Source organism: Gekko japonicus, unplaced genomic scaffold (genome assembly GCF_001447785.1).
Source record: "Gekko japonicus isolate JY-2015 unplaced genomic scaffold, Gekko_japonicus_V1.1 scaffold2345, whole genome shotgun sequence".
NCBI classification, from domain to species: domain Eukaryota; kingdom Metazoa; phylum Chordata; class Lepidosauria; order Squamata; family Gekkonidae; genus Gekko; species Gekko japonicus.
The window spans coordinates 257,961-268,618 of NW_015172077.1; the positions used below are offsets into that span (position 1 = coordinate 257,961).

General features: G+C 43.6%; 1 protein-coding gene across 1 annotated transcript in view; it reads right to left on the minus strand.

The window, feature by feature from the left end:
- Positions 1-10,658, minus strand: part of SMG1 (SMG1 phosphatidylinositol 3-kinase-related kinase) — a 109,929-nt gene that overhangs the window by 99,052 nt on the left and 219 nt on the right. The window lies entirely within an intron of this gene.

The window sequence follows — 10,658 nt, forward strand, 5'->3', positions numbered from 1 at the left end:
TTTTAAAAGTTTCTCTTTGTCTCTGTCCCTTTTCCCCGCCATCTTTTTCTCGTTTGTTTGCTTTCGCAATAAATTTTAAAGTCTCTGAATGTACGCTTATCTGTATAGCTCGATGAATGAGTATTTCTGGGCAATTTCTTGTTTATTCTTCCACTCCCTCCCCTTTCGCTCAACGATTTATGGACATGGGAGGCGTCCCTCCCACCACTCGCTTCTGCCATTTCGCTGCTTCGGGTAAGGAGTGTCTTTCCGTTTAAAAATCAGTTCTCATTTGACTCACGTTCACAGTTGGTCTTCCGACCCCTCTTCATTCATCATTTCAAACGCCTGATCTCCTGAACTTGATCCGGCTAGCTTCACTTGTACCATCAGGTCTCTCGGCTGGACGGACCACTGGAGCAAGGGGGAGCCTCGATTCCCTGGCATTCGGCCAGAGAAGAGGCTACCCCCTCAAAGCTCCTTGGCCAGGTGCCCTTCCCCGGGCTCGGGGGGGTACGAGCCTGCTCACCCCCTCCGTCCGCCAGAGCACGGAGATACCCCCAGGAGGTCCGGGAGGTGAGTCCATGAGCGTGCCGCCATCAACCGGAAGTCAGCCACGTGGGTTTTTTATAGACCTGACATGGGTTGGAGATGGCTAACCCAGTCACAGGGGTGCCGTGGCACTTCCTGGCTACCCTGTCACCCACATCAGAGGTCTATAAAAAACCCACATGGCTGAGGAAAGAGGTCTTGGTAGGAGCTGCAAGTCCAGTGGAGAAGGCTGCTCTCTGAGGGGGAAGTTCTTCTCACCATCATCCTTGCATGTCAAAGAAATGGTACCAACACCAACATAAATTGGTGTGTGGGTTAATATGGGGAAAGGTGCTTTTTCATGTATGTTTTTAGATTTTAGATTCCTAGAAGCCAGATCATACCCGGACCTAAATATACTAAGAAGAAGAAGAAGAAGAAGCGATTGGATTTATACCCCGCCCTTCACTACCCAAAGGAGTCTCAGAGCGGCTCACAAACTCCTTTCCCTTCCCCTCCCCACAACAGACACCCTGTGAGGTGGGTGGGGCTGAGAGAGCTCTTGACAGAAACTGCTCTTTTTCAAGAACAGCTCTTATCAGAGCTATGGCTTGCCCAAGGTCATCCAGCCAGGTGCAAGTGGAGGAGTGGGGGAATCAAACCTGGCTCTCCCAGATTAGAGTCCGCGCATTTCACCACTACACCAAACTGGACTTGGACTCCATGGACTTCAAAGAGCTGCGCTAAGAGTGGGGAAGGCGCATTTGTGTTCTGCTTAGTCCAAACCCAAAACCAGGCAACTCAAAAAAAGAGAGAAGTGAGGAATCCAATCAGACTTTACAGCTCCTGGAAAGCCACCTCAAGGGAATGAAGAAGCCCATCAGGGAAGTAAAACACCAAATATTTAACACCTAAACAGTAAAGAGTCACCTACCATTTTTATACTGCTCTAAATATTAACACTGGCAAAGAGGTTTAAACAGCCACATTGTTGATATCTTCGAAGGTTGCTTTATTAAAGCGGAAGCAGGCGGAGCCGCGCGCCTTAGAAAGAAGACAGCCACTTCCGGAAACGCCAGGAAAAGAACACCCGCCAGTCCACAGACCCGACCCGAGCCGACAGTAACAGCAACAACAACTACAACCACCACCATAGGGGGTGCCGGTAGGTTGCCCCATCCCCATATACATACTGTGGCCCTAATTAGGGGGAAACGGTGATTAGCACCAAAAATCTGTAAGCCGCTCAGAGACCCCTAGACAAGGGATTCGAGCGGGATATCAAACTGAATGTATAAATAAATAATAAATAAATATTAAACAAAAATCGCATTTCTCAAGCCCAAAGAGATGCAGCCATCACTAAAGTTTATTAAAGTGGCTGGTAGTAATTTTATAATAGAACAAAATTCTCTGCCAAAGCTTAAACTTCTAAATATTAAAGGTCTTTTATATATTAGTTAAAAACCCGCTTTCATTTCTCAAATCCATGATGCAGATTTACTTATGCCGCTCAGCACCAGCCCACCCTACCGCATATCCTGTCGGTTTAAAAGCTGTTGGACAGAATTAGTACCATAAACATGAACTGAGTGAAGTTTCATTTCAAAAAAGATGAAAAGATAGAAATGTAGCCAATCTGAATGCTGGGAAAATATTGAAACAGTTACAGAAGGCAAAAGGGAGGTGACAACTGGATCAAACCTCACAATTAACAGCCAACTTTCTGTATGGAACCAGAGTGAATGGGGGGTGGAGAGAAGAGATCAGATATTGCTCAGGTAGTTTTACTTAGAAGACTTGTAACAAGATCTTTATGTTCATTAAGAACATTGTAGATAAAAACTGTTTTAGAAAAAAATGGAATCTGAAGTACTACACTATATCAACAACACTGCGCAAATATGCCCTGACCTGGATCGCCCAGGCAAACCCGATCTCGTCAGATCTCAGAAGCTAAGCAGGGACGACCCTGGAAAGTGTTTGAATGGGAGACCTACAAAGAATACCAAGGCCGGGAAGCAGAGGCAGGCTATCAAGCCACTTCCCTGAACACCCTCCATGCCCCAGTAGGAGTCACCGGAGGTCGCCATGACTTCCAGGCACGGACACACACACAAAACGCAAACAAACCGTTGTGTAAATACATGTGAAACATTCATACAGGAGTTTGGATTCTTCCCCTGAAGCCCAGTTTTAAAAATTGTCATATTTTTAGTACTTGAAACATGCAAGACTGACTCAATAATCTATACAAATAAAAAATCAGTACAATAAGAGGATCATTTGCCACATGAACAAACATGCAGTAATACCACTCAGCTTATCATAATACATTATTATTTTTTTTTGGAAAAGTAGCTTTCCCAAAAGCTAATGTGCTTTTTTGGGGTTAAAAGTATCATGTCTCTTGGGGCTTTCCATGATCCTTATCATATCTGCAAGTTTCATAAATTTAATCACTCCACAAGCTTTCACTAAATCAGTCATGAATTACTGGAGTTAAAATGTCATGATTTTCCTAGCTCTAGTTTAGTGACCATCAACAAGGTGGCTGCTAACTCCACATTTGCCTGATTCAAATATCCCAGAAGGGTAAGAGGATCTACTGAGAACTATTAACGAAAACTTTTCTCTATTTCCTATATACCCTGTAGCCAAAGTCCTTCCACTAACTATGAATAAAGTCAGCAATCCCTTCACCCATACTTCGAGCATTATCCTACAGCATTTCTTCATTTATTTACTTCATTTGGGGAAAAAACCTTTTCTCCCCAACAGGGACCCAAAGTAGCTTACAACAATCTCCCCTTCTCCATTTTACCTTCCCAACAACCCTCCAAGGTAGGTCAGGCTGAGAGCACACAACTGGTGCAAGATTACTTTAAAAGATTCCACGGCAGAGTGGGTCTCCCAGATCCTAGGCTGATACTCTAACCACTATTATTTATTTATTAAGAAGAGGAGGAGGAGGAGATTGGATTTATACCCCCCCCTTTCACTCGGAGTCTCAGAGCGGCTTACAAACTCCTTTCCCTTCCCCTGTGAGGTAGGCTGGGCTGAGAGAGCTCGTTCAAGAACTGCCCTTTCAAGGACAGCTCTTGTCAGAACTATGGCTTGCCCAAGGTCATCCAGCAGCTGCAAGTGGAGGAGTGGGGAATCAAACCCGGTTCTCCCAGATTAGAGTCCACACACTTAACCACTACACCAAAATTTCATTAAGCTATACCACCAAGCGGGCTCAGGGCGGAGCACAACAAATTCATATAAAATACATTAACAATCTAAAATTCCGATCCACAAAACCTACCATTTACATGGCACTGTAATACAATTTTCTGACACACACCCCATTTACATTAGCGTGGGGGAAGAGGGGGTGAAAAGCAGGTAATAAGCCAGATAATTGTTAAAACCATTAATACCCATTGCTGTACTCAACCATATGCTAGGCGGAACATTTCTACCTTGCAGGCCCTGCAGAATTGTAACAAGTCCCGCAGGGCCCTAATGTTAGTGGGCAGAGAGTTCCACCAAGTTGAGGACAGCCGGCCAGAAATGCCCAGTAGGTGCTGGTCTCCTGAGCATAATGCTCTCTGGGGGATATACCAGAAGAGGTGGTCCCATAGGTATGTTGGTCTCTGACCGCTTAAGAGTCTTAAAGGTCAAGACCAAAACCTTGAACCTGACCCGGTACTCAACTTAGAGCCAGTGCAGCTGGCAAAGCACAGGTTGTATGTTTGCAGTTATCAGTGTCACCGTAAGGACCAGAGCTGCTGCATTCTGGATAAGCTGTGACTTCCGGATCAGCATCAAGGGCAGTGCCACGTAGAGACGGTGACAGTAATCAAGCCCAGAGGTAACCGTTGCGTGGATTACTGTGGCTAGGATGGGGTGAGACAGGTTGCCTGACCTGATGTAGTTGGAAAAATGTCAGCCTGGCAACATTTATGACCTGGCTCCATTAACAAGGAGGCATCCAGGACCACACCCAGACTCTTGACCATTTGTGCCAGTGTTAAGGGTGCATGATCAAGGGTCAGGAGGTGGTACCCCAAACCTGAACCTCCCCCCCCCCAGCCAGAGAACCTCCATCTTTGATGGATTCAGTCTCAGCCGAGACTGCTTCAGCCACCTCACCACAGCCTCCAAACCCTCAGCCAAATTTCCTGGGGCAGTGGCCAGCCGGCTATCCATCAGCAGGTACAGCTGGGTGTCATCAGCGTTCTGATGGCAGCCCAGCCCAAAACTACGCCACACTGGTTCTCAAGAGGTTAAATATAATGTGATCAACTCTTTATAGTAGTCTTATAGTTTAAAGGCTGCAGAGGACTTTGACCTGTTCTTACTATAGACTCATTCCTCAGGTTTGTTTGCCTAAACAATATCCTGTTCACATGCTCTTTCAAACTTCTCCTGAGCAGGCGCTTCAAAACACAGTAAAAGATAGCCAATGCATTTTAAACAAACCCTTTCATATGGATATGGCATATAAAATCAATACAAATTTGGTTAATGGACCCCAAAATACTGTGTTCAGCTATTTATTTAGTGCAGTGCCTTCCTCATAAAAGCTGATAAAAAAGGAAGTGGATTATGAGGAACTAAACTCAATTCCATGATAAGACAGCAACTAACTTTCACCACGAACTGCACCCTCAAAATCCCCACATCTCCCAAATTCATAAACTGCCTAAATTCCCATCCTGTTTGTGCATTTTATTATACAGAATTAAACTTCAGGGATAGATCCAGGTGGGCAGCTGTGTTAGACTGAAGCAATGGAAGAAAGTCAGATATGTAGAAATGGAAGATAACAGTTCAAACTTATCAGATACATAGAACTGGAAGATAACAGTTCAAACTTATAGACAAAGGCATGCGTGCACAAGAAAGCTAGCTCATAACTTGAATAAAACTTTGTTGGTCTTAAAGGTACCCCACTGGACTCAAACAGTGTTCTAAACTTCAGGGAGACGTTTTTGAGCATAGCCTAGCATCAGTATTCTGAACAGGCAGATTTTTGAAGCAGGAGAGTGTATAACCCAATGAGGGTGTATAACCCCAATGTTGGGGGGATTCTTAAAATCACAAACAGACCAGAGTGAGGAACTGTCCCTACATGAAGTGCAGTGAAAAATCTGAGAATTCAAGCCTATTTCTCAGAGGACACCACAACAATTCTGAAAAGACAGACCACTGCCAAAGTACAAATATAAAGGATTTTTTAAATAGAAAACTCATTTCAGTCTTGTACCAAACAGTGCCCTGACCTGGATGGCCAAGCTAAGCAGGGTCATCCGTGGTTAGTACTTGGATGGGAAACCACAAAGGAAGTCCAGGATTGCTATGCAAAGGCAGGCAAGGGCAAACCACCTCTGAATGTCTCTTGCCTTGAAACTCTACAGGGTCACTGTAAGTGAAATGTAACTTGACAGCACTTTCCACCACCACAAAAAAGTAGCATGTATCAAGAAAATTATTAAGTACTGTAGAACTACAACTTTAAATTTCTCCAGCAAAACCACTGGCTTGAAGCATATCTGGGAAGATGGGTTAACTAACACACACTACGGTTAGCAAGTGTGCTTCTCAAAGCCTGGCTTATGAAATAAGTTTCTTTAAAAAATTTGAGAGAAAAGGGAAAAGCTGTTTGAAGAGCCAACAGGTGCACCATCGAATTTGACAGATGGAAGGCACTTGCATGCCATGAATGAAAGAAGCAAGCACAGAGGACTCCAGAAGGTGCAAGGCTAGTTTTAAGGTCCTAAGTGCATAAGTCAGAAGGAGTCACACTGGATTAGAATCAGGAGGAATACAAGGTGTGTCAGAGAGAGGTAATGGGGTCTGTTTAACTCCCTGATGAGGCATGCTGTTGGCAAGGTTGTTCTCTTTTATTTTTTCCTGCTGGCTCTGCTCCTGAACCTCTGACAACATCCAAACACCCAAAGGTAGCAAATGAAGCTTTCTCTGTACATGCTATAAAGTAAAGATGAACAAAGAGATGGCAATTCTAATTATTACCAGGGAAAGGTTGGAAATGATCAAAATTTTATCATTTGCAATGGTTAAGCACGAATTGCTGCAGCCTTATTTACAAAATCACTACGAACTTCACATCTGATGTACACAGAGATAAGCTTTTCCAGATATGCCTTTGTGTATCCTCTCTTCACTTCCCACATGCACCTATTTTACAGGATTTATACAGTAGTACCACAGGTTACAGTATTTACTTAAATGCAAGTCTGGGTTTTTCCCCCAGGTATGCTATCAAAAGGAGGCGGCCATCTTCTATTTGCATACAAGTTACAGTTATGTCCAATAATAACCTTTTTGTGTGTAACATTTTTAAGGGGGTCATTTTTAAGGTGATCGTCTCTTTGAGTAAAGTGCAGCATGCATTGCATTTGTAAGGCCAGTATTTATATACATCCCTGCTAATCTGAGAGTCGCAGTGTTTACGTATTTGAAGGGGCAATGTTAATTCTGAACCACTGAGCCACTCAAAACTGTTGACATGCAATTTGTGATTCTCACACGCTTTCATGATGTCAGTACTACTTCACTGATACAGCACAAGCCACTGGTAACTGGTTTATAGAAACAAATAACATTTTCCAACTTCTCCATTGTTAAAAGTGAATGCAACCTAACACCTGCCTTTCTGCTGTGGCTTAGCAATTAGCAAGTTGGCTCTAACAGCAACTTCAGACCTCTCAGAGATTCTTGTACTACATACAGTAACAGGTTTCCACAATATCACATTGCTTTCATGCTCAGAAATTTTACTCTAAGGATGGAATTGCATGCATACCCCAAGGAACTAAGTGTGACTTAATTTGAGTATGCACAGAACTGTACTGTAAATGCTGTATTAAAAGGGTATGCCCTGTTTTAGAGAGCTTGGTGCTATGTGCACTGATTTGATTGATGGAACACATACTTCATGAACAAAAGACACAGCTTGGATAAATGTATTTGCCTTCAGAAGGCAGAATCTCTACAGCCAGTTTGGTGTAGTGGTTAAGAGTGGCTGTCTCTGCTCTGGAGAACCAGGTTTGATTCCCCATTCCTCCACATGAAGCCAGCTGGGTTACTTTGGGTCAGACACAGTTCTCTCAGTTCAGCCCCACCTACCTCACAGGATGTACGTTGTGGGGAGAGGAAGGGAAGGCGATTGTAAGCCACTCCGAGACTCCTTCAGGTAGTGAAGAGAGGGGTATAAAATCAACTCTTCTTCTTCTAAATCTTAAATTATGTCAGTCCTAAATAATGTACAGTTTTAAGCCTTTTGCTATAGATTTCATTAATGTTGTCTTAATGGAATCTATAAAAAACTCAAAACTAAGTCTTGCAAGTCTCTTAAACCACAGCATTTTCAATTAGATGAACAGCACACTCCCTTCCAAAAAAACTGTATTGTATCCCACTCCTGAAAAAAACATTTAAAATTTTTACTGCTAAATAAGAGACAAAACAGCAGAAAGTAGGGAAATGAGGACCTAGACCAAAAGCAACATACAACTGTATTCCACCCAGACAGTGGTACTTCAGGCTTGAAATTTTTGCCCCAAAACATATACACATACCACTCCACATAGCAAGCCATTTTCAAAAAAGAGGAGACATCCAAAAGGAAATGATGGTGTAACATGGGAGGGTTTGCTCCTCAAAGAAAATATAATCAAAAATCACAATGGGGACATCCCAACCCCTAGAAACATTCAAATATAATTATCTAGATCTCAACCACAACCATTTTAAAGTTATTTGCTATTTAAAAGAGATACTTGGCACTTCCCCTCAATATAAATATTGATGAGCAACTGGGAGGCTTTATTTCATACATGAACATTAATTTGGTGCAGGGAATCCAAGTAATCATCATTATGCACACATTTAAGACATGCGGATGGCAGTTCCCTTAACACTGATGCGTACTTAGAGGACTAATATACACTTCTATGCCACCTTTGAGTGTGTTTTAAGTTTCTTTAAAGTCTGCACAGAATATTTAAGGATTCAGAATAGCTATCGCATGTTAAAACTTTTTAAAATAAGAGGAAACCAAAAATCCTAAAAGCCAGTAAAGCGACATTTGATAACAAACCTGAAGCACAAATCATTCGATGCAAAACACATCAGCACCTTCATTCCCCCCAAAAAGGCCATCCTTTGTTTCAAACTCTGCTTTTTCAGTTACCTGGCCACTGAACATGCCAAGACTACAAACCACTTCACAAGCCACAGGACCCTTCCCAGAGTCTTGACACCAACCTAGACTTCCTCCCTTCTAGAAAAGTTAACAAGTCACCAGTCAGAGGCAACAAAGTTGCTATTCAGAGGTCCTGTGAGATTGTCCCAGCAGATGACAACAGCTGACAATGAAGTGAAATTAATCCAGAATACCAAAGAGAAATCTATGATATTAAGAACAACCACTGCCAAGGAAGAGATTGGAGCATGTGTTAATTCTGTAAGGCTCCTGGCTGCCCCCATTAGCTATACTTTAAAACCTTTAAGTTCTTTTCCATATCTCTTGCCCCACATCAATACCTTACAAATGATGCCACAGCCTTTTCTTCCTCTATATCAGCTCTCTGCAACTCCAGAGGGGTTGCCACATTTGTATGTTGCAGCAGAAACACACAGGAGCCTCGTGGCACCCTTTAAGGGTTTCCAGCAAAACCTTCCACTTCTTTAGATGCAATCAATCTTCTTCACACAGACTCTACTGGAACCCTTAAAGCCGAAGAAGATTGTGTTCCAGCACAAGCTGTCATGGACTACAGCCCCTTCTTCAGATGCTTCAGTAAAATGAACATATAAGTGAATACATAAAGTGCCACAGAGCAAGGATCCCACTCAGAACATCTGAAGAAGTAGCCTCTAGTTGGCAAAAGCTGATACTAAAATAAAATTCTGTCTGCCTCTGCAGTGCCACAAGACTCCGTTGTATCTGAAGATGTGGGCTATAAGCTACAAGCATAGATGCTGGAGCAAAGTTCTGTTCGTATGAAGAAGCAGCTGAAAGCCAGTATGCTGTACTGGGTAGAGTGTCAAACCAGGATGCGGAAGACCCAGATTCAAATGGCCACTCTGTCATGGAAGCTCACCTTAGGCCAGTCTCTCTCCAGTAGCCTAACCTGTCTCATGTGGTTGCTGTGATGATAAAACATAAGAGGGGAGAACTATGCTCCCAACTGTGAGAAAACGGCAAGTATAAACATCTAAATAAATACCGTGTTTCCCCGAAAATAAGACACTGTCTTATATTTATTTTTTCTCAAGAAGACACACTAGGGCTTATACCACAAATGCATAGAAACCCTGCTAGGGCTTATTTTTTGGGTAGGTCTTATTTTCGGGGAAACAGAGTACAATGGGCTCTACCCATAAAACCCAATACCAAAATAAGATCTGGTGCATCCTGATCCTCTACAAGGCACCTGTTTATTCATGCCCCCCCTCCATTTATTCTCAACCCCAACACAAGGCCCACCTTCCCCCACCACTACCCAACAAGTAGTTAAATCCCACAAAAATCTCCCCCTCAAAGTAAATATGCTGGAAAATTTCTTGACCTATATACCCATATCTTGTGATAACTAAAGACGACTTGCGTGTCTACACACACACATCCAGAACTACACGGTCTCAGCAAAGATCACAGGAATGAAAAGGCAGGGAGAAGGGGGGGGGAGGAATAGATCCTCCACTCATTCCCCCACTCCATCCTCAAGACTCTTCAGCACAAGCTCTTTTTTAAACCAAGCCTCGAAAATCAGCCAAGAATCGGCTTGGGGGGGAGGGGAGCAGGCAGAAAAGAGGAGGAATGGTTTTGACACCACCTCTTCCTTTCCTGCTAGGCCGCAGCACGACACCCTCGGAAGGGCCTCCCCGACGGTAGTAAAAGTGAACGGAGAAAACAAAGTGGGCGTTTCCTCCTCTACCTCTACTCGCCCCCCCCCCAAAAAAAAACACACCCCACGCATCCTGCCCCCTCCGAAACACGCGCTTCTTTCGCACTAGGCCCCAAGGGAGAAGAAACAGAAACGGGGGCGAGCAGAAGGGAGACGACACCTCCTCCCCGCCTTCACTACGGGGAGCAACCTCTCTCTCTCTCTCTCGCTATCTCCCCCCCC